Here is a 5339-nt window from a genome sequence, read left to right as displayed (position 1 = left end):
AAAATTCAAATGTGCTTACTTTTTGATCCAGCAAGCTCACTTCTGGGAATTTTCCATAGAAATGCTCCCACAGATATGCAAGGATGTTTGTATAAAGATGTTTCCTCAAGCGTTATTTGTAGTGGTGAATAATTAGAAACAATTCAAGTGTCCTTCATTAGGAGTTTGGTTAAATAATAATTCATAAGATGCACTATAAAGAAACTAAAAAAATTAGGGGCATTTCTTTAGTTATAGACTGTTATAGAAAAATGTCAAAGCTTTACTATTATGTGTAAAAAAGCAAGTCCAACATCATATATACATGGCAACCTTGGGTATGTCTGTGGCTGTATAGTGTGAGAAAAGGCTCAAAAGAATATATATAAAATTCTAAGTGGTAATTATCTTTAGGGGTGGTAAACTTCTATTTTCTGTTTTTTATTATTTCTGTACACATATTACTTTTGCAATATAGGAGTTTTTTAAAGTATACCCTGTCAAGGTTGGGCTTATTTGTGATCACAAGTCCTCTTCAGCAAGGGATGCTCCTTCTTTTATGCCTGCATTGCAGGGTGTGCATCCTGGTCTGTTCTGTGGCCTCTTTCTGATTCTCTGCCCTCATGGTGTGCCGGGTGTTTTAGGTACAAGGCCTCCATACCAACTCACAGTCAGTGCCTCGTTCTTTTGGTATTTGATGGCTTTGCTTCAAATCCTTTTAAACTTGCTCTTCCTTCTTTCTGTACCCTTTTGCCTGTTGTTCAGTTTTTATTCTATTCCTTTTTCCTTCTGTACTTGATGTCTCCTCTGTGCTCGGCTCTCTACTGTCTTTTTCATGCTGATTCTTTTTTCTGTCTGAAGTTCATCTTCTAAAGGTATCTTTCTCTAACTGCTGTCTGTTACTGTGGCCATCCACTCCAAATAAGGTTGGAAACACTCCCTCTCTGACCTTCTGTAGCTGAGTCTGAGCTTACCTGCTTTCAGTTGCTGGCATTCACTCACTAGCTAAAGATACTCTGAGGTTCAGTAGTTTTGCAAGAAGTCCCTCACTTTCTAACTCAGCATGGCCAGAGAGGCAATAGCAACCCTTTCACAGACAGAATGTAATCTGCTAACTGCCTGAAAGTAGCAGGAGGATCTAGGTGACCAGACTCCAAGGTGGCCCCCCAGAACCTCCTGGTGTTCACACCCTTGTGTGGTTCCCTCCCACAGTGAATCAGACTTGACCTGTGTGACCAACAGAATATATGTAAGTCAGAGTGCAAAATCATGAGAGAAATTGCAGCTTCCCTCTTGGTTTCATGGATTGCTTACTCTGGGGGATGCCAACCGCCACACTGTGAGGACACTCAGGCAGCCCTTTGGAGAGACTCACATGGAGAGAAACAGGCATCCTGTTAACGTACAGTGTTGAAAGCCACAGGCAGAAGGGGCCCCAGCAAACTTTCAGACTGCCAGCTGATGATTGGCTCACAGCGGCCCCAGCAACTTCTAGCTGATTGGCTCCTCTGCGGTGATGCTCATTGGGCTGTTTCCCTGCCCTTTCAGACCACGGAGCTGCTCATTGGGGGACTTTTTTGGCTCCGCCCATGCGACCCAGCCAATGGGCCTCAAGAGCAGGAGGAGTAGGGGAGGTTGAGAGGCTTGTGGGAAGCCGATGGTGGCAGTTGGGCTCTGAGGGTTTTTCCTGAGGAGCTGTTTTGTTTGGCGTGTGTGGTTCTAAAAATAAAGTTCATTTCTTTTGACAAGTGGCTCCCGAATTGTGCCCAGCCAGACTGCGGCAGTACAGGGCCAAATAGGCAGCCATCTGAGTGAGCTGCATAAGTTGATCTTGGAGCTCCAGTTAAGACTCAAATGACTGAAGTCCCAGTGGACATCTAAAAAAAAAAAAAAACCCTTAGTTTTATTAGACCAAGCCCAAACCACCAAGTTGAGGCATTTCCAAATTCTTGACCCACATATATATGAAATTATGAGATTATTCTTACTGTTACATAACCATTATGTTTGGGGTTGGTGTGTTCTCTAGTGTTAGATGAATTGTACAAGAACCATATCCCAAAGACACAAAGCAACCTGTTTTTCTGTGGCTTTTCTATGTTTACTCTTTGTGAAGTTGAAACTGTACAGAGGAGTAACTAGAAACACAGGCTTTGAGGATAGAGCCAATGTAGAAGTCAGCACCATCACTCTCTACCTTAATGAAGTTGCAATAAGTTGTTCAACTCTGAGCCTCACTTTCTTCACCTTTAAGATGAGGGCGGATGATGGTATTCACCCAGCACATCCACATAGCATAGACACAGATTAAAGATGATGTGTGTTAAAAATATTATCCCAGATCTGAACAAGGAATAAATGCTGATTCATGTCAGCTTAAAAAAGGCAGAAAGTCCTCTCAAAGTTTCCCTCATCAACTCTTTTCTGGTCAGATGTATATAAAGGTAACAATAATTTGAATTCATTTGATTTTGTTTATAAACCCATTGCTCATGCTTGCTTTTGTGCATTTTTATCTTAAAACGGAGTATAGGAGTCCAAGTGTTTGCTTTGACCAGGACATCAAACCAAGAGAAATCTGAAAATGTTGTCTGCCTTCCTTTATGGATAGCAACATTGTTCAGATTTTCATTATGAAGACTGGAACTTTCTCAATAGACAGAGTGTTTTCCTCTGATCCAGGGCATTAGAGAGATATATGGTTGTTTTTCTCCTACTACTATAAAGGCAAGTAATGGAACTTTACTACCAACAAATTTGCCTTCCAGAGATGTTGGCACAGTTTTATGGTGAAATGAATAATTCAGAGCATGTTCAAACCCCACAATCCAGGCTTAAATGGTTAATGGATCTATCAGTGAGACAGATTGATGCAGAGCTGAATCAAAATATAAGGCTACTAAATATTTATAGTTATCCTTTATTCAATTACTGAGTGATTCCACTTTCCCAAGCTAATAACTTGAGCTATAAAGGCAGCACTTTTTTTTTTGCAGGAATATTCTTCAGTCTCACAACCAGTTAATTAGATTGTTAAGTAATAGAACTTGTAAACTTTTTGTCAAATGACAGAATCAGATTTATTGAAAATGATATGCTCAGGAAAAATTTATTGCTGGGTCATCAGAAGGTCTGTGAGAATGAGTTCCATGCTATCCATTAGAACAGATTTTCATCCTCACTGATAAGTATTTATTTTATTCAGAGTAAATAATTTCAATTTTTACATAATTTTTTCCTTGTCAGGTATTTTCTACTGTTGTACTTTTGACTTTTGTTTATCTTGTCTTATGGGCAATAGACTAATAGTTAAATTATATGTTAATTAGATTGCATTAGGTTTTAATGTTTTTGAGAGAAAATTAACTTATAATAGATTTTAGTGAACAATGTCAGTTCTCTACCCAGATCCCCTATGTACTAGACAGAGTTCAGTTAGAGAAATAGAACCAATATGTAATATTATTCATGCACACTTATGTGCAGACTTACACATATATGTACATATGAACTTCTATGTGTACATGTTTATATGGCTTCATAATTTGTGTATATATGATTTTCTTAAAATAAAGATATAATCTTACCCAATTATGGGAGCTGGGTAAGTAGTCTCTATCAGGCCATTGTCTTCATATCTCTTGTTTAGATTTTGAAGTCAGCCTGCAAACAGTTGGAAAGGGAAGACAGAGATTGACAGAGATTCTTTTTCTTGATAAAACTCTAGTGACGCTCCTCTGAACTCTTTTTCAATTAAGCTTTAGTGTTTGGGCTTTCACAGTTGTCTTCACATTGCTCAAATTTAGCAAGAATCCTATTAAGTCAGTTTAGCCAGAATGTTCCAACCTTGGTAACGGATCAGGTCACTCATCCTCTACCACCCACCAGGGGCCTTCCAATCAACCTGTCCTGCCTTCATAAAGATGCCGGTGGGTCAGTTTAGCCAGAATCTCCCCTTCCCTGTGATGTTTGAGCTTAATACTTTTTCTCTCTGCTGACCCCACTCTCTGCTTCTGGACTATACATTTCCACTTTTTTTTTAATTGAGTCTGATCTCTCCATTTCAGAATCTTATTGTAGTAGTCCTCTTGAATACTTATCATAATAATGCCCCTGAATGCAGTCTGCCTCACTGGTCTTTAATTTGAATCATCAAATAATTTTTTGCTTAATAATATAAAATTTGGGGAGAACAAAGATCAGTTAAAATCCAAACAGCATGAGCTAGATCCCTTGAGGACAAACTGTAACCCTGTCAGTTTTTACTGTCCCCAGACTTGACATCATAAGTGCCCTGCAGGAGAAGCATTGTGGAGATAGACATACACCTGACAATGGAGTGAGAGAAGATGCCAGAGGATCCAGAATGTGGTAGAGTTGCCCTGGAGGTACCTTATCCAAATGTAAATTATGGGTCTGGTCATCACTACCTCACATCAATGTGATGGTAGATAAACAATAGGTCAAAGCTATGAAAATGTCTGCCTTGGTCTTCTGAGCATAAAAAAATAAAAAGGCACCACTTCACTTCCAGCCTCCAAATCTTGCTGGAGAATGTTTTTGGATCCTCCCTAACTGGATATGTAGGAGGGCAGGAATTCTGGGAAATATAGTTTAGTATAGCCGGGTCGATGCACTACAAAGACATCATGTCTGTGGATTCCCCTTTCCCATTTGTTTTTAGGCCTACCCTCTTCATCTGTGTTTGGCATGCTTGAGGCTCCAAAGGCCAGCACCTGTAGTTCTTTTTCTGGAGGGACAAGCCCAGACTATGGAATTCTTTTCCCCCAAAGTTCCTGGGAGTTAGCTTCCCTCTAGGGTAGCCCTGGACAGATGGTGAACCTGTGTATGAGTCCTCAGTGTATCCCAGTGACTGGGATCTCTGCTTTGAATCTGAGTTCCTCATTCATGAAATTCTTCCTTGGCATCTCAAATGGACAAGTGGTTGAATTTTGTCTCCAGAAATTCTTTTCCTATGTCAAGATTCCTGAAAATAATTCTTTTGTGCCTCTCTGAGGTTGATTGGCCATCTTTAGTGAAGTCCTAGCTTATTCCTGATTTGATAGACATCTTTAGTCCTTGATCCCCATCCTTTTCTCGTGAGCTGATCATCGGGTTTTTATCTTACATAACCATCCCCAAAAAAGCAACTCCAGTCTGTTTTCATATATTCAGCTCTTGGTACTTTGACCAACTGTCAGGTCTTCTTGATCTGCTCATCAGAAATGTCTTCTTACGAGGACATACAATCAATCAACAAGTACATGAAAAAATGCTCACCATCTCTAGCAGTCAGAGAAATGCAAATCAAAACCACCCTAAGATACCATCTCACTCCAGTAAGATTGGCAGCCATTATG

The sequence above is a fragment of the Marmota marmota genome, unplaced genomic scaffold (genome assembly GCF_001458135.2).
Source record: "Marmota marmota marmota unplaced genomic scaffold, marMar, whole genome shotgun sequence".
Classification (NCBI taxonomy): domain Eukaryota; kingdom Metazoa; phylum Chordata; class Mammalia; order Rodentia; family Sciuridae; genus Marmota; species Marmota marmota.
This window is presented reverse-complemented; position numbering follows the sequence as displayed.